Source organism: Phascolarctos cinereus, unplaced genomic scaffold, assembly GCF_003287225.1.
Source record: "Phascolarctos cinereus isolate Bilbo 61053 unplaced genomic scaffold, phaCin_HiC Scaffold_5;HRSCAF=322, whole genome shotgun sequence".
Lineage (NCBI taxonomy): Eukaryota > Metazoa > Chordata > Mammalia > Diprotodontia > Phascolarctidae > Phascolarctos > Phascolarctos cinereus.
The window spans coordinates 460,958,439-460,978,726 of NW_027555958.1; the positions used below are offsets into that span (position 1 = coordinate 460,958,439).

The 20,288-nt window shown below is 37.2% G+C and overlaps 1 pseudogene; it reads right to left on the reverse strand.

The window, feature by feature from the left end:
* The window catches only part of LOC110212936 (cytochrome P450 2J2-like), a 36,294-nt pseudogene that overhangs the window by 2,900 nt on the left and 13,106 nt on the right, over positions 1-20,288 (reverse strand).

Genomic DNA, 20,288 nt, shown 5'->3' on the forward strand with positions numbered 1-20,288 from the left:
AATTGTGGCAGTTGGTGGAGGATGGATTGGTTTGGGGAGTGACATGAAACAAGGAGATGAAGTGGGAGCCTTTTTCAGGGGTCCAGATGGGAGATGATGTGAAGTAGGCCCCATAGGGATGATAACACTTTGGAAACTGTAAAGCACTATATAAATTACATATCTATTAATTTTAATAAAAATTTAATATATTTTAATAATTTAAAATGAGATCTATTTTAAAATTTGAAATTCATTAAAATATATGGAATTTGTTCATTTTAGTTTATTAATTTTTAAATAAGTTTGATATTTTGATAATTTTTAAAATAAATTTTTATGAATGTAAGTTTGTAAGTGAAGGAAATAAACATGATTTGATGCCTCAGGAGTCATCCAATATAATCCCTGAAGGAAGGACACCCTCAAATGATATGCCTGACAAGTGAGCATGCCACCTCCAAGAAGGACAAATGAGGCTGCCCAGCCTGGTAGGACCTTGTTGTTCCCACCTCCATCCTTTTGCACAGCACAGGCTGCTGTCCCAGATCAATGGGCATCTTCTCCTCCTCCTGCCCATTAGAGCCCCCAACTTCATTCAAGACTTAGCTCAGAGGCCTCCTCCAGTTGTAAGGGCTTTCTCCTTACTGAAATTCTTTGTATTTACTTAGGATCAGATTATTACAGATTTGAGAGTGTAGGGGACCTTCCTGGCCACCTACCTCAATCCCCTCACTTCTTAGAGATGAAAGAAACAGGCCCAAAGAGGGTGTGAGTCACTGCAAGTCACACAACTAAGGAGAGGCATAATTAAAACTCAGATCCTCTGGCTTGGAATTCCTGGGATTTTTGGGTCATGGCTTCAGAGCTGGAAGGAACCTCATTGGTCATCAAGTCCAATCCCTTCATTTGCTAGATGAGGAAACTGAGGCCCAGGAAGGTTAAGTGAGGTCCCTCAAGGGTACCCAAGGGGAGAGTACCAGCACTTGTGGGTGGTGGGTACTTCTAGGGGAATTCTGGGATCCTGGAAAACAGCCTGTAAAACCACTGTATGATTGTGGGTTTTAGGAAGTAGAGTCTGCAAAGTTTCTTAATGTTATTATGGTTGGTGCCCCTTGGCTTTGGGCCCCCTTCCTACTGAGTGTGGCTCACCTATGGAGAAAGGCAGGAAGGACTCTCTTCTTAAATTGACCATTCTGAAGAAAATGTTCTGGGTTGAAGGTTTCTGGGGTAGCCCACTCATTGGGATCTCTGTGCAAGGCACTCAAGTTGGTCAGCATCACGGCACACTGGAAACAAGAGGGAAAAAAAACTGAGTCCAAGGAACTTTGAGGCAGTAGAGACCTGGCAACCCTCTCCCTTTGCAGAAGAGGAAATCGAGAGCCAGAAGGGGCAAAGCAGCCAATGTCACACAGCTCTTTACCAGTCAAGCCTTTTGTAGAACCTGTTTGGGGTCATAGATCCCTTTGGAAGCCTGGCAGAGCCTTTAGACCCCTTTTCAGAATCAATTTTTTAAAATTACTCAAATAAAACACATAGGATTACAAAGGAAACAGAGTACTTGCAAATGCTACCATCATGACCTAAACAAAGCTGAATAAAATATTGAGCTCATGGACCCGAAGTTAAGAACTCTCTCCTTAGAGAGTCATAAATTTAGGATTAGAAGGAATTGTAGAGATCATGTGGTATTTCTCTCTCATTTTACAGATGAGTAAACTAAGACGTGGAAAGGTAGACTGACTCAAGGGTCTCCCAGGTAGTGTCAGAAGGGGGAGATGGACCCAAGCTGCCCTATTCTAAACTGCCACTTTGGGGCAAGGTTGGTGCCCAACAGCAATGGGTGATTTGTCTTCCACTTGGCCTTTGTCCCATCAGGACCACATCCTACCCAATGCCTACTTCTTAATTAGGTGGTAAATGAGTAAGCTTCCCAGATAGCAATGTACCTTATATTCCTTCAGAAGTCTTGTAAGGAATGATGATTAGAAATGTTATATACCATGAAAAAATAATGGAACCAGAGATGAGAGCCCATTCAGACTCTTTGATACAGTTATGCGAAAATAAATGATTATAGATTTAGGGCTGGAAGCCTTCTCATTTTTACTTGTGAGGAAACTGAGGTGAAGTGAGTTGTCCAGGGTTACACAGGAAGCATCTGAGGCTGGATTTGAACCCAGGTCTTCCTGCCTCCAGTTCTAGCTCTCAATCCACTGGAATTAGTTGGGTTGTAACCTCCCAGCTTCCTCCTGTCTAACTATAACAATACACCTGGTTGTGTTTAGATAACATAGTTTAGAAGGAGCTGTCCTCTTAGGAGGAGCTTAGAGTGTTAGGCAAAGCTGGGAGCAGAGAAGAGGGCAGTGAAGTAGGTGTGCCCAGGCCTTCTTGGATCCTGTGTGTATGAGTGAGCAGGCATGGCCCTGTCTCCAGGCCTGGAGATCTTAGAACAAACATGGCCTTCAGACAAAGTGCTGGTAGTAATCTCTGCTTCCTTGAATGGATGAAACCATAGTGTTTGACCATGGAGAGATGTAGAGTCCATCCCCATCATTTACCTCTACAAAGGATTAAGTGACTTGCCCAAGGTCACAGGGTTATACATCTGAACACTGGACTTCCACAATCCAAGTTCAATACTTTTCCCACTATTCCAATTTCTCTCTCTGCCTCCACACTTAAATGACATCTTCTTCCTCAACATTTAAGCCCAACTCAATCCACTTTCCTAAAGTGTTCCCTTTCCTGTCCTCTCTCTGGACTCTCTAAATCCTATCCATCCATCCTTCACAGTCCAGCTTGCTTACCTCCTCTTCTGTCAAGCTATCCTTGATCACTTCATCCTATGATGAGCTCTCCCTTTTCTTTACCAATCCCTCACCTATACCTGATACTCTAAAACTAGCTGTGTGACCTTGGGCAAGTCATTTACCCTCTGCCTGTCTCAGTTTTCTCATCTGTAAAATGGGAGTGATAACAGCATCTCCCTCCCAGAGTTTTTGTGAGGTTCAGGAGAGATATTTCTAAAATGCTGTGTAAACCTAAAAGTGCAAAATAAATGGTACCTATTTCTCTGCTCATTTTTGTGCTCTGTATTCCTCACAGGGTCTTACACATGGTTATCAACTCAGTAGATTAAAAAGAAATGACACTTAGGTCAGAAAACCTAAATTTAAAGCTCAGCAGCACATAGTACAGTCCCTGGCACATAGTAGGTGCTTAAGAAAGGTTTATTGATAGGAAGGGAAATTCTTTGGAGTGATGGAACTGTATGAAATTGAAAGTTGTTAAAATGATTGTTAATCCTGATTTCCATTTAGGCTCCAGGGCCTAAAATGACTTCTTTGAAAGGTGGAGCCTGGATTAGAGCCTGAGCCCCAGGAAAGGGTGTTGATTGAGCTGTCCTGGCCAGGTCCCAGAAGTGCAGTCCAGGGGATGGGGAATGCAAATAACTCCTTCAGAATTCTGTGCTTGGTGTCTCTCTGAGTCTCTTTACCCACTGTAACTAAGAAACCATTGCTGTCTGAGCAAATGTGATTTCTTTAGGACTGAAGAAATTGGGGATGGTCCACACTACACCCATTATGCTCATATGACTATAGAGTCCAGAATAGTTAGAAGGACATTTAATGTTTATCTTGGCAAACCCTCTTACATTTCAAATGACTAAGGTGAGGCCCAGAGATCTGTCACTCTTAGGGATGTCACACATAGGGAAACTAAGTGGACATAAGCTATTTAAACACAGGATTAAAACTAGTTTTGAAACCCAGTCCCTCTGCCTCCAAATACCATGTTGTTTTTTTTTTTCATCTTCCAACTGTAAGAATAACTTACTTTAAGATTCTACTACGATGTTTCTTCACTTTTTTTTTTTTTTGATGAGGCAACTGGGTTTAAGTGACTTGCCCAGGGTCACATAGCTAGAAAGCATCATGTGTTTGAGGCTTCATTTGAGCTCCGATTCTCCTCATTCCACACCAGTGAGCTATCTACTGTGCCACCTAGCTGCCCCCAAAGTACATATATTTTAAAGCCCAAGGTCATGGACCCTTGACCAAGAACATTTGTTCTACAGTCTATGCTTTTTTCCCCCACTTTCTTCTACCCTTTCCCCCAGGGAAGATAGAAGCCACGAAGTCCCTTCAGGTTAAAGTGAGAAAAGCCATTTACCTTTGGCACATAGTATCCTGCCACTGTGGTATCAACTGTGGCCACCCTGGGCACATTGAAAGGAACAATATTACCCATTCTCTGAACTTCATGAATGGCTGCATTAGTGTAGGGCATATTCTCCTTATCAGCCATGGTGAGCTGCCTCGATTGGCCAACCACCCAGTCAATCTCAGCTTGTATTTTACCTGGAAAGAAAACATAGAGTTTTTGAGACCCAAATAACAGCTCACATATATAGAGTGCTTTAAAGTTTGCAAAACATTTTATAAACATTATCTCATTTGATACTCACAACAATGCCAGGATAGTGAGATTATTATCCCAATTTTATAGATTCAAATGATGGAAACAGAATTTAGGTGACTTGCTCAGAGACACACATCTAAGAGATTTGAACTCAGGGCTTTCTTTTCCTTCCTGTCCAGTTTTCTCTGACCATGTGGGAGAACCACAGTCACACCTCTGGTTGGATGAAAGTTTGGCTTGACACTTTACCAAAGATGCTAATTCCCATGGCCTAGAAATGTGGAGACTTGATTGATTAATGGCAAATAAGGATGTTTATGTTAATAGGAAGACATTCAGGAATGTGGTACCATGCAAAGCATGCTGGAGTTAGAGACAGAAGACCTAGATTCAAATTTCAGCTTTACCCCTCACTATTTGAGTGTGCATGGACAAGTCATTGAACCCCCTTGGGCCTCATTTTCCCTATCTCTAAAATGATCAGGTCAGACTAGACTGTCTTTTTAAATTTATTTATGCATATTATATTTATTTATATAGATTTATATTTAGTGTCCAATGATCTCTGACTTCCAAGCCAACCAGATGTAGAAGGCAGTTTTGAAGAACAGGATGGTCATTTTAGAAAAAAGATTATTTGGCTTCCTATGTAAGCTTATCCCTGACAAAACATATGTAATGAATCAAGTAGACAGAAACAAAGTATTTCAAGTCAGTCAAGAAGCATTCGTTAAGCACCTACTGTGTGTCAGGAACTGTACTAAATATGCAAACAAGGCACATGAAGAATAAGGCTGAAATAATCACAGAGGGAAGGCACAAAGATTAAGGTGGGTTGGGAAATCCTTTTAGCTGAAGGTGAGTTTTCATCTGGGACTTGGACACCAGGAAAGCCAGGAGGCAAAGGTAAGGAGGAAAACATTCCAAGAATAAAGGGTAGGCAGAGAAAATGTCTTGTTGGGAGGAGAGCCAAGAAATCAGTAGCATAGAATGAAAGAATAGGTTTCAGGAAGTGAGATATAACAAGACTGGGAATGTAGGAGGGAGGCAGCTTATAAAGGACTTTGAATGCCAAAAGGAGCATGTTGTATTTGATCCTGCAGGTGATAAGGTGGCATCGGAGTTTATTGAGTGAGAGAAATCAGTCAACAGTGATTGAATGAGGATGGATTGTAGGGAGAGACTTGAGGCAGGCAGACCCATCGCAGGCTGCTGCAGTTGTCCAAGTGTGAGAGTATGGGGGTCTGGGCTAGGATAGGAATGGAGTAGAGGAAAGCATATATTAAAAGGATGTTTGAAAGGGGAAATTAGCAGGCCTTGGCTACCAATTAACTGGGTGTGTGTGAGCTTATGAGGAGCTGAAGATGACTCCTAGGTTTCAAGACTCAGAAACTGGCAGGTCATGTTGCACTCTATGGTAATAAGAAAGGTAGGAGGGGAAGAGAGTTTAGGGGGGAAAGAGTGAGTTCTGCTTTGTGCATACCAAGTTTAACATGTCTCTAGGACATGCATTTTGAAGTTTTCAATAGGTAGTTGGAGATGAGAGACTGGAGGTCAGCTGAGAGCTTATGACTGGATAAATAGACTTGAAAATTATTAACATAGAGATGATAATTGAATCCATGGGAGTCAATGAAATCAACAAGTGAAATAGTATAAAAGGAAAAGAGAAGAAGGCCCAGGACAGAATCCTGTGGAATAACTATATGTTTGACCTAGATGCAGGTGTGACCTGGACTGAGATCCTGCAAAGGAGACTGAGGAGTGGTCAGATAGGTAGGAGGAGAACTTGGAAAGAGTGTCATGAAAGTCTAGAGAGAAGAGAGTATCAAGGAGAAAAAGGTGATTGGCAATATGAAAGAGAGGTCAAAGTGGATAAAACGGAGAAAAGATCATTCTATTTGACTATTCAGGGGTCATTAGGTACTTTGAAAAGAGTGGTTTCACTTGAATGATGAAATTTACTACAGAATTAAGAAGGGTGAGATGAAAGGAAGTGGACACATTTCTTATACATGGCCTTCTCAAGGAGTTTAGCCCCAAAAGGGAGAACCAATGTGGCATAATAGTTAGTGAGGATGGATCAAGTGATTTTTTTCTGGATAGCAGAGACAGGACATGTTTATAAGCCATAAGGAAAGGGGCAGCTGGTGCGGCAGAGGATAGAGCACTGGTCCTGCAGTCAGGAGGACGTGAGTTCAAATCCAGACTCAGACACATAACACTTTCTACATGTGTGACTCTGGGAAAGTCACTTAACTCCAATTGCCAAGCCAAAAGAAATATGCCATAAGGAAGCAGCCAGTTGACAGGGTATGATTAGAGATCAAGGAAAAAATGTGAAAGATAGAGATGACAATCTGCTAAAGAAAATGGAATGGCATGGGATCACTTTTGCATCTAAAGAGCTGACCTTGGCAAGGGGAAGAGTTTCCTCTTCCTGTGAGATAGGGGCGAAGGAGACAGGAGTGGCAGAAGGCATCTGAGTGATGTGAGATGAGGAGGAGGGGAGAAGAGGAAGCTCACAGTGAATGGCCTCAAGACGTGTAGTATACTGAACTGATACAAAGTGAAGTGAGCAGAACCAGAAGAATGTTGTAGACAGTAAGAGCAATAATATACAATGAATAGCCATAAGTGATGTAGCTGTTTTCAGCAATATAATGATCCAAGAAAATCCCTAAGAACTTATGATGAAGCATACTATCTGCCTCCAGGGAAAGATCTGATATTGTCTGAATACAGACTGAAGCATGATATTTTCCACTCTATATTTATTTTATTATTTTATTCAAGACTTGTACAAAATGACTAATATGGAAATGTTTTATATGAGTGCACATGCATAACTTGCCTCTACTTCATTACCATCTCAGGAAGGAAGAAGGGGAAGGAGGGAGGGAGAGAAGGATAGAATTTGAAGCTCAAACCTTTAAAAATGTTAAAAAAAATTAACATGTAATTGGAGAAAAACAAAACATCATATGTATGTATATAACAATTTATAGTAAAATATGAGGTCAGTTTCTCAAAAAATGTTGGGGGAGAGGGAGTCATGCCCCCATGAGAAGGGATGAGAAGGTTTGGAAAGCTGCTGCAGCTAATGGGAAAATTAATTATTTAGGGTAATGTAACTGGATTGCCATGCAGCAATAATTATGAGATTATGTAAGATAGTTCCATAGTGGACACAATCTGTTTTTGCAATTCTTTACTTTCATTTCACAGCACATGAGTGAGAGTGAAGGCCAGTGATGCTGAAAGCAATCCAAGCCTGAGGCTTGACAGGATAGGACAAATGATACCTTAATGGGGCAAGTGTAGATTGAACTGATTCACTAATGAATCAAAATGGGAAAAGGAGGAGAATGTGGCTAGGACAAGGGTGATGCCCTGGGAGGGAACTGACTAAGGAGTCAAGAGACTGGCAGTCAAGGAAGGCAGAGGGAGAGGTAGAATATCAATACAATGAGCTCAGATAAGGGAATTTCAGAATTCATGAATTCAGAAAGTGGCATATTCATGGGCCATGGCCAGATTACCCATTTAGAGTAGCTTATAATTAATCTTTTAGGTATAATTTACTTGAACATATACTCTATAAATAATATGTAATATAATAAATATATATATATAATATATTAATAATATGTATGACAAATTTATATTAGAGTAGTTTGTAGCTAAGGTAATGCTTATTGACAATGTGATTCTTAACACAATGTGATACTTATCCCATTTCTCATCATTCTGCCATGGTCATTGTAGAAGCAGAAGCTGACTGCAGAGGGCTGAGGGTCATTTTGTATCGTTCTTTGTGTCAAGAGATGCTATGGCCTTGGAATTCAGCTCCCAGTGTTCAGCCTCCTGGAATGAGCTGCTTGGTACTTAGCTAAGCTGCGCTTCAGGATATATATCACAGGTATTGGGAATTTGCTCTATGCCTTCTAATTCCCTTCAATAAATACTTATTAAGAGCCTGTTGTGTGGTAGGCACTGTGCTAAGCCCTGAAGATACAAAAAAGAGGCAAAAGAGAGTGCCCTTAGGGAGCTTGCCTTTCCATCATGGTAGAACCTGCTAGAGACATCTATTCCACTGACATAGACTTTGAGATCCAGGGTCACTTTGACATCACAGGGAGGCATTCGTGGAGGTCTTTCTTACCTCAAGCCCCAACTAGGTGTTCTACAACTTCAACACATTGCAATGACTTCTACCCACAAGGGTAAAATAAATTTAATCCCTCTTTTACACAAGAGCCCTTCAAATACTTGAAGGCTGCCATCATGTCTCCCTTAAGTCTATGATATTTTTAATGAAAGCTGAGAACCACAGAAGTATCTTCTGTTGATTTTCTTCTACCTATTCTGTCTGTGTCTTTTTTGTCCATAGCTGTTTCCATGTTATTTCTTCCATTAGACTATAAGAACAGGGCCTAGGTTGTTGTTGTTTTTGTTTGGCCTTTCTTTATATTTCTGATGCTTTGCAGGTAGGGTGGGGGGTTGGTATCACCAGTTGTCCTGATCTATATCTTGCCACTGCACATAGGTGGTTTGGAAGGAGAAAGTGAGGCTGGTCACTTTTCACAGCCCTCACCTTCTTGATGACATATCTTTCTTCTAGAATTAATGACAAATAACAGCAACAATACTTAGCACTGTTTGTGGCACACAGTAGGTACTTAATAAATCTTCATTTACTGATATGCTTGCTCAAAGTCTCATTATTACTTAGATGCCTGGACTAGAAAATAAACTTCTGACTCCTAATTTTCTTTCACCCCTAGATCCTTACAAGGAGGGAAGCATTGCTTCATTTTTTGTACTTGCATCTGCAATGCCTGGAACATAGTAAGCACATAATAACAACTTGGTTTAATTTCCATGATGCTAAATGGCTGCTAAGAATGCTACTTTTGGGTATTGCCTCAGATAAGTAAAAGGAATATTCTATTCTGGGTATTACAGAGAACAAAAATGTGTCTAGTCTAGGGGTTTCCAAATTAAAGCTGTGAATTTCTCCAAGAAATTATTGCTAGAGATCTGTAAATCCATATTCAGTCTGTGGATCCTTATTCTGATCTTTAGCTTAAGGATGATATGAGATATGTCACAGTATACTAGATGAGGAAATAGAACTTTTGATTATGTCTTGGCTTTCAGAACATTGATCTCTTCAGGGAGATGCAAATAGGGGTCCCTGGAGATGAAGACCTGGGTTTGGAGTCAGGATGACCTGCATCTAAATCCCACCTCAGAAACTTTCTGCCTCTGAGACCCTAAGGAAATTGCTTAATTTCTCTCAGCCTCAGTTTCTACATCTGTAAAATGAGTGGATTGCACTTTATCACCGCTAAGATACCTTCCAATTCTAAATCTGAAGACCTTAAGATCTTCTGTAGATTGAATTAATAACGTATCCTTCACTTAAGCATTTTACATTTTGAAATCTATATGGATTTATCATATTTAATAGGATACAAATATATTTTAAAATATTAATTTTTATTATCATACCTTTTCAATAAAATATAGTATATTAAAATAATAATTAATAATGTTAAAATAATTCCTCATATTTATATAACACTTCATGGCTTATAAAGCACTTAATATTTGTCAACTTGTTTGATCCTCATTACAACCCTATGAGGTAAAGAATATTATTATCCCCATTTTACAGATGAAGACTAAAAGGCTGAGAGAAGTTATATGATTTCCTCAGGGTCACATGGTTAGTAAATGCCTGAGATAGGATTTGAATTCATATCTTCCTGACTCCAACTTATATACTGTAATGTCCTAGACAGGAACTGTTATCATACGGGGTGCTGAAAAAAATTTTGATGTAAAAACGGGATCCATATGGTTATGCTCTATTCCAATGACAATTGAAAGAAGATGATGTATGTAAAGTGCTTGACAAACTTTTAATGTCTCTATAAATGGAAAGTTCTAAGCAGAATTCTATAGGGGCGCATAGCCTGGAGCCATCACTGTACCTTGGATCTCTGGATAAAGGGCCATATACAGCAGTGCCCACCTCAGCATGGTAGAAGTTGTCTCTGTTCAAGCCAAGAAGAGGTCCAGGGTGCAGAAGACTAAATTTTCTTCATTAAAACTAGAATGGATGTTATCCTTAAATGAAAAAGTCAAGGATCAGTTGGTTAATCCAAAAAATAATTACAGCTGTCTCCAAGCATGAAGAGCTGCACCCTCGATGGAGCTTTGGGAAGGTCAAGGTGGCAGATCCTGGGTTTCCATTTAACACCCAAGAATATAGTAACTGTTCCTAAGAATGAGAGTTCCTATTTCTTTTTTTTCCCTTAAAAATATTATGTTTTCCAATTACATTTAAAGGCAAATTTTAATTCTTTTTTTAACATAAAATTGAGTTCCAAATTTTCTCCTTTCCTTCTGCCCCTGTCCCCTCACTAAGATGGTAAGCAACTTGATATAGGTTATATATGTGTATTCACATAAAACATGTTTCCATATTAGTCATGTTGTGAAAGAAGAAACAGAACAAAAAGGAACACAACCATGAAATAAAAAAAAAGAAAGTAAAAATAATGTGCTTTGATCTGCATTCAGATTTCATCAGTTCTTCCTCTGAATGTCAACCATTTTCCACCATGAGTCTTTTGGACTTATCTTGGATCATTGTATTGCTATGAAGAGCTAAGTCAATCATAGTCAATCTTCACACAACATTACTGATACTGTGTACAATGTTCTCCTGATTCTGCTTACTTCACTTTCCATCAGTGCATGTAAGTCTTTCCAGGCTTTTCTGAAATCCACCAACTTGTCACTTGCACAATAGAATTCCATTACATTCATATACCATAACTTATTTAGCCATTTCATAACTGAGGGACATCCTCTCAATTTCCAATCCTTTGCTAGCACAAAAAGTGCTACTGTAAATATGTTTGTGCATGTCCATCTGTTTCTCTTTTTATGATCTCTTTGGGATATAAACTTACTCGTGGTACTGCTGGATCAAAGAATATGCACAACAGCCTTTAGATATAATTCCAAATTGATCTTCTGAATGGCTGTATCAGTTCACAAGTTTACCAACAGTGCATTAATGTCCCAATTTTACCCAATCCTCCCCAGCATTCATCGTTACCTTTTTGTTTCATATTAGTCAATCTGATAGGTGTGATGTAGTATCTCAAAATTGTTTTAATGTGCATTTTTTTAATCAATAGTGATTTATAGCATTTTTTCATAGGACTATAAATAGCTTTGATTTCTTCATCTGGAAACTGCTTGTTCATATCCTTTGACCATTCATAAATTGGAGAATGACTTATATTCTTATAAATTTTTCTCAGTTCTCCAGATATTTGAGCAATGTGACCTTTATTGGAAACACTGGCTGTAAAAATTGTTTCCAAGCTTTCTGCTTTCTTTCTAATATTGGTTGCATTGGTTTTGTTTATGCAAAACCTTTTTAGTACAATAGAATCAAAATCAAACATTTTATATCTTATAATGCTCTCTATTTCTTGTTTGATCACAAATTCTTCCATTCTCTATAGATCTGAAAGGTAAACTATTGCTTCCTCTTCTAATTTGCTTATGGTATCACTCTTTTTGTCTAAATCATGTACCCATTTTGACCATATCTTGGTATATGATACAAGATGCTAGTCTATACCTAGTTTCTGTTTTCCAGTTTTCCTGGCAGTTCTTGTCAAATAGTGAGTTCTTATCGCAGAACTTGGTGTCTTTGGGTTTATCAAACACTAAGGTACACATTTACTACTGTGTCTTGTGTACCTAGTAAATTCCACTGATTCATGACTCTGTTTCTTAGCCACTACCAGATAGTTCTGATGATTGATACTTTATAATATATTTTGATATCTGATATAAATAGTCCACCTTCTTTTGTATTTTTTTCATCAATTCTCTTAATATTATTGACTTTTTGTTTTTCCCGATGAATTTAGTACTTATTTTTTCTAGCTCTATAAAATGATATTTTTGGCAATTTGATTGGTATGGGACCGAATAAGTAAATTAATTTAGGCATAATTGTTTATTTTTTTATTTTGTTGTCTTGGCTTATTCAGTAATTTATATTTTCCCAAATGTTTAGATCTAATTTTATTTAAATGAAAAGCATTTTGTAATATATGTTCATAGAATTCCTGGGTTTGTTTGGAAGTAGTTTCTTGAGTATTTTTTTTTAAATTTTCTACATTTATTTTAAATGAGATTTATTTTCTGTCTCTTACTGTTTGTCTTTGTTGGTAATGTGTGTGTATGTATAATATATTACATATCTATATCTATATCTATATGCATATTTATTTCTGTTAACTATTAACTATTAAATAACATATATGTATATACATGTTCATGATCTATGTGGGTTTATATGTGATTTATTATTATTTTAAAGTTGTTTATTATTTCAAGTGTTTTTTAGTTGATTCTCTAGAATTCTTTAAGTATAGCATTATATCACTTGTGTGAAAGTGTTATTTCTTCATCGCCTATTTTAATTCCTTCAATTTCCTTTTCTTCTTTTATTGCTAAAAGCTAACATTTCTAGCACAATATTGAATAAAAGTAGTGATAATGGGAATCCTTGTTTCACACCTGATCATACTGGGAAGGCTTTTACCTTATCCTTATTATAGATAACTCTTGTTGATTATTTTGGATAAGTATTATTTATCATTTTAAGGAAAGCTCCATTTATTCTTATACTTTTTGGTGATTTTAATGTGAATGGATGTTGGACTTTGTCAAAAGATTTTCCCATCTACTGAGGTAATTATATGATTTCCCTTGGTTTTGTTATTGATATGATCAGTTATGCTGAGCATTTTCCTAACATTAAACCAGTTCTACCTTCCTGGTATAGATCCCACCTGGTCCTACTGCATGAACTTTGTGATATTTTGCTGTAATCGCCTTCCTAGTGTTTCATCTAATTTTTTTGCACCAATATTCATTAGGGAAATTGACCTATAGTTATCTTTATCTGTTTTGGATCTTCCTTATTTAGTTATTAGGACCCTATTTGTGTCACAAAAAGACTTTGTTAGGACTTTTTCTTTTTCTGTATTTTCTATTTTCCCAAATGGTTTATATGAAATTTGAGTTAGTTGTTCTTTGGTAGAATTCACTTCTAAATTCATCTGGACCTGGGGATTTTTTTTAGAGAGTTCATTGATTTTTCAATTTCCTTTTCTAAAATGAGATTATTTAAGAGTTTTATTTCTTTTAATCTAAGCATTTTACATTTTTGTAAATATTTATACATTTCTCTTAGATTTTCAGATTTATTGGCATAAAATTGGGCAAAGTAGTTCGTAATTATTGCTTTAATTTCCTTATCTTTGGTGGTAAATTCACCCTTTTAACTTTTGATACCAGTAATTTGGTTTTCTTCTTCCTTTTTTTAAATCAAATTAACTGTTTTGTCTGCTTCCTTTTTCATAAGACCAGATCTTACTTTTATTTATTAGTCAGTTTTTTTTTTAAATTTTCAATTTTATTCATTTCTCCTTTGATTTTCAGCATTTTCCATTTGGTGTTGTTTGAGAATTTAAAATTCATTCTTTGGCTTTTTTAGTTGCATATCTAATTCATTTGCATTCTCGTCCTCTACTTTATTGATGTAAGCAATTAGAGATGTAAAATTTCCCCTAAATATTGCTTTGGTTACTTCCCACAAATTTTGGTATGTTATCTCATTATTGTCATTTTCTTTGTTGAAATTAATTATTGCTTCTAAGATTTGTTCTTTGACACACTTATTCTTTAAGATTAGATTAATTAGTTTCCAATTAATTTTAATCTATCCTTCCATAACCCTTTAATAAATATAATTTTTATTGAATCACATTCTGAAAAGGATGCATTTAATATTTCTACCTTTCTGAATTTGATTTTGAGGTTTTTTTTGTTTGTTTTTTATGCCCTACTACATGGTCAATGTTTGTGTAGAAGCCATGCATTACTGAGAAAAAAAGGATAGTGTTTTCTATCTGCATTCAGTTTTCTCCAGAGATTTATCATGTCTAACTTTTGTAAAAATCTGTTCAATGCATTAACTTCTTTCTTGGTTAGATATTTCTAGTTCTAAGAGGAGAAGGTTGAGGTTCTCCACTACTATAGCTTTACAGTCTATTTCATCCTTTAACTCATTTAACTTCTTTTAAAAAATTGGATGCTATACCATTTGGTACATTTTTAGTATTGATAATACTTCATTTTCTATGGTACCTTTGAGCAAGATGTAGCTTCCTTCCTTGTCTCTTTTAATTCTATTCTTGCTTTTGCTTTGTCTGAGATTATGAATGCTACTCCTTTTTTTTTTTTACTTCAGCCAAAGCATAAAATTTTCTGCTTCAGCCTTTTACGGTTGTGTGTGCGCCTATGCTTTAGATGTGTTTCTTTTAAATCACATATTGTCAGATTCTGGTTTTTAATCCATTTTGCTAACTTCTTCTGCTTTATGGGAGAGTTCAGCCTATTCACAGCAACACTTTTGATTGCTAGCTGTGTCTTTCCTTCAATCTTATTTTTCCTCTTTATACTTTTCTCTGTATCCTCCTTTCATACTTTACCTCCTCAACAGTGTTTTGCTTCTGCCCAACACCTTCCTCAATCTGACCTCCTTCTATCAGTACCCCTTTTTTGTTTCCCTCCGCTCCTACTTCCCTATAGGGTAAGATAGATTTCTTTATTCAACTGAGTGTGTATGTTACTCCCTCTTTAACCCAAACCAGCTGAGTGTAGTTTTCAAACAATGCTCACCACCTCCCTTCTTTCTCTCCACTGTAATCAGTCTTTTGTACTTTTTAATGTGACATAATTAGCTCCATTCTGCCTTTCTCTTCTATCTGCTTCTAGTCCAATCATATTTGTATACACACACACATAACACGTGTATATGTATATATGTATATATACGTGTGTGTATACTTATATATGTGTATGTATATATATATGTATATATATAAAACATAAACATTATATACATATATATCATCAAAGTTAGCTTATGCCCACACTTTCTGTCTATATATACTCCTTCTAACTTCTCCAATAGACATACAGTTCTTAAGAATTACAGGTATCATCTTCTCTTGCAGGGATATAAATTATTTAACTGTATTGAATAACTTTTTCTTCTTTCTTGTTTACCTTTTTATGCTTTTCTTGAATCTTGTATATGAAAATCATTTTTTTTTCTGTCTTGTTCTGGTCTTTTCATCAAGGAATGTTTGAAAGTCCCCTTTTTCACTGAATGTCCATATTTCCTTTTGAAAGATTACGCTCAGTTTTGCTAAGTAGTTCATTGTGTTGTAATACAAGCTTCTTTGCCTTCCAGAATGTCAACTTCTAAACACTCTGATCTTTTAATGTAGAAGCTACTAAATCCTTTGTAATATGGACTGTGACTCCTCAATAATTGAATTGCTTCTTCACATATCAGAATTTTGGCATTATTGTCCTGTTTTGAGTTTGTGTTTTGATTTTCTCTGTCATCGTTGTAGTTTCCTATCATCAGACTTTTTTGGTTGTTTTTGCTCATTTCCAACATATGTTGTGACTATTTACAGTTGAGCTCTACTCCTGGGATACAAGGGGCACTGTCCCAAGCTTCTGATGTTGGAGGAAGGTCCTGTTCCCTGGGATGCTTCAGAGGCTTGCCTTTTGTGCTGGGGCTCCAGGGCTGTCAGCAGTTGTTCTGGAATTGCCTCTCCTATTAGTACCTGTTGTAGCAGACTTTAGGGGCTGGCAGCTCACCTCTTGCATCATGGCTACAGGCCTCACAGCTTGTCTGCTTTGCCACTAGCCTGCTGAGCTGGGTTACTGATGTGTGCTAAGGCTAGGGCCTCCACTGGCTTGCCCTAACACCGCCTGCTCTAGGCTGTGCTCCCATTTTACCCAAGTGAGACAAGCCTGTCTTGTGGTCTAAGTAATTTTGGCCTGGAAAGTTGTTTGAACCTTTCCTTTGGTGGATTCTACTGCTCCAGAATTCATTTTGTTGCTTGACTTAAAGTTATATCCAGGGAAACTGGGGAAAGTTGAGGCAACTTCCTGCCTTTTCTCCACCATCTTTGTTCCACCTCTGAGAGCTCTTAGTTCTCTTGGGTTGGGAAGCTCACCATGAGTACTTTTCTCTCCAAACCCGTGCAGGTAGATAGAATCTTTATTTTACAAGGGAGAAAACTGTAGCTCAGAGACCAGGAGTGAATTGACCAGAGTCACAGGACTAACAAATGACAGAACTGACCCATGAATCCTGGTCCCTGAGCAAAATCTACCACTCTTTGCTACATCATGCCGCTGCTCATCCCATGTGCACGTTGCCCTCCCCTCTTTCCAGCACCACCCTCAGTGCCTGCCACACAAAAAAGAATTGGCATGGAGGACTGCTTTTTAAAAAGGTGATTATGTGGCCAATGTATTTTTCTATCATCTGACCAGGATATGTGCTGGGTAGAGGTGCCTAGTGTGCTAAAATCATAGGAGTTTATATTGAATTTGCATCTGTATTTGTATATATTCAATTTTTTCTCCTCTTCTTCCTCCTCTCCCTCTTCCTGCTCCTCTTCCTCTTTTTTTCTCCTTTTCTCTCTCCTCCTCCTTCACATTATCTCTCTCATTCTCTCCTTCCTCTTCTACTTATTTTTCCTTGTTTTTCTCTTCCTTTTCTTTATTATCACTCTCATTATTTTCCCTCTACTAAAGACCTATCCACATGCCTATTAGTAGCTCCTGGTATTTCTTCTTCTGGAAGGAATGAAGCTGGTTGTAAAATGGAGAATAATAATAGCTAGCATTATAATATAGCACCTACTATTTGCCAAACACTGTGATAAGGGTTTTACAAATAGATTTCCATTTGATCCTCACAACTCTGTGAGACAGCAGCTATTATTACCCCCATTTTATAGTTGATGAAACAGAGGCAAACAGAAATTTAGTGACTTTCCTTGTACCACACAGCTAGTGTCTAATTATCCTAATTGAACTCAGGTCTTCTTGACTCCAAGTTGAGCGTGTATCTATGTGCAATGTAGTTACCTACATCACCTTCCTTTAGGTCTAGATTCATCCCTCACCTATGTCATACTCTTAAAATAGAGCACTAAGTCAAAAGAGCTGTGTTCATATGTCTGTGTTCCATGATTGTTGGGGCAAATCTTTTCATGCTTTTGGTTTCAGTTTCTTCATCTGTGAAATGTACATAATACCTGTGGTAGATATCTCATGTCATTGCTTGAGGGCAAAAACATTTTGTATGCCTTGAAGTATAATCTGCATCTAAGCAGAAGTTTTATTGTCATTTCTTAGCATTTTATATTATTTTTCTAGGTAAGAATAGGTATTTCACCCCATTGATTCATTCTTTTAATGAAATAAAAACCAATATTATCGAAATGCTTTACAATTTGTCAACTGCTTTTCCCATTGTCCTATGTGATAAGTAATGTCAATAATATTGAATCCATTTTTCAGTTGAAGACACTGAGGCTTAGAGAAATGATTTGTTCCCAGGTAAACTTGGCTAATGAATTCAGGATAAAAATTTCAAATAGAGGTCCAGCATTCTTAAACTATATAGGACATAATCACAAAATATTGAAGTTGGAAAGGAATTCCAATGGTGTCAAACTCAAAATGAAATGGAGCCACTAAACAATATGTAAGGATACCTGGGAGTTACATATTGACTTACATTATGTATGCTCTAATGTATTTTTATTTATTTTGTTAAATATGTCTAAATTACCTTTTAGATTACCTTTTAATTTGATTCTACAATACTCAGGAGTGATATGGGCTACAATGTTTGACTATTGCATATATTCCCAATGATGGTGATATGTTGATTGTGTATATAAAATTGGTAATTTAATTTATTTTTATAGTGTTGTGAATATACATACAATAGTTCTGGATAGGATGAGGAGCAGAGAGACTATCTTAATGTTATAGATGAGAAAAGTGAAGTGAAAAGAGATGAATTCAGAGTGATAAAATATCAGGGTTAAGACTTAATCCTAATCTGAATAGATTCTAATGGAAAAGACATTGGACTTGGTGACAGAAAGAGCTGGGTTTAAATCCAGTCTCATATTCCTAATACCTGTGTGACTGGAGCAAATCAATTAACTTATCTATGGCTCAGTTTCCCCTCATATTAAACCAGGGAATTGAACTAAGTGAGCCCAATGGTACCTTCCAGTTCTAAATCAAAATTGGGAGCTCTCCACTGGCAAGCTCCATTACTTATACTCTACCTCCCAGAGTTGTCACTGAGGGAAGATATTTACATTATGAGGCAGATGTAAAATTTGAAACATTTTAACACATTTATCCCCCCAACTATGCACTTTTTTGGGGGCAGGGTGGTTAAACATAAAAGGTCCAATTTCTGTTTTATCTACATTACCTTGGACAGTTCCTTCAGGTAAGCATCAATGAAGTCCAGAGACTCTTCATGGTTCAGGTCTTCCTTATGTTGTTTGCTCACACATTTTACAAAAGACTCTAGCTTCTTGCATTCTCAAAAGAACTTCTGGTGAGGTCCTGGCAGGAATTTCATTATCCAAGTAAACATATTGAAGAGCTAAGTAATATAAAAGGGAGCAGGGTGGGGAGAACAGATAAATATTAATTCCTATTAGGCTGACCTATCTCTTCATCTTCCTCACAGTAAGTCAGGCCAGGGTTCTTAACTTTTGTTTGTATCATGGAATTTACCTTAATTCCATGTCTAACCACTCCTGAAATCCAACTTTCCTGTAACCACTGTCTATCCTCCCATAATGTTGCTGTCCTAACGCACAGGCTCATGTCCAACCATCTTTGTCTCATACATCAGCTCCTTGGCCATATTCTGATGCACTGAAATAACTTTTTCAATATGTCACTAATCTAGGCAGCTGCATAACCCGTAAAGAAGTGCAACAGAGATTCTTTTTAGGGAAATTGATAGAAGTTAGGTCTATATTTCCCCATCAGCCCCACAGAATTCATTTCTCTTGAATTCCCATTATGTTCCTCTTAGGGAAATGAAATCTAATGTAATTCATCCTTTCTACTCATTTTCTTCCATAGCCAGACTTCTGAGGAGTTAAATGAAATCATGAACCAGTGGCTTATGAGCCAAATGGGGTGCTGGGGTAATACTCAGGAAAACCTGAGTTAGAATTCTGCCTCAAACACTTATTAGCTGTAGGATGGGTCATTAATTTCTTTTAGCCTCAATTTTCTTATCTGTAAAATGGAGATAATAATAGCAATTATCTCAAAGGGTCATTGTAAGGATCTAAAGAAATCAGTCAATAAACAAGCATTTAATAGGCACTTATTATGTGCCAGGCATAAAGAAAGGGAGAAAATGCCACTGTCTGTCCTTAAGAAGCCCACATTGTAATGGGAAAGACAGCAATACATGCAAGATACATGCAAGTTGAAAGGTAATCTCAGAGGAGAAGGCACTGGCAGATGGAAAGACTGGGAAAGACATCCTGCAGTAGAAGGTGAAATTTGAGCTGATATTTTTTGTGGTTGTTGTTAACTGAATGACTGTAGCTTTTTAATAGAATCAAACTATATTTTATCTGATCTTCTAATAGAGCAATATTATATAATAATGTTAATTAGAATTATAAAACAGTATGTTTCTCCAGATTTAAACAACAACAACAGCAGCATTTCCTGGGAAGAAAGATTCCATATAATTTCGTCTTAAAGGTCTCTTCCAGCTCTAAAATCTTGTAATTCATTTTTTTCAACACAATTTAGATTTTATCAATTTATTTTTATTTTTCAACATTCACTTCCACAAGATTGAGTTCCAAATTTTCTCCCCATCTTGTCCTTCCTCC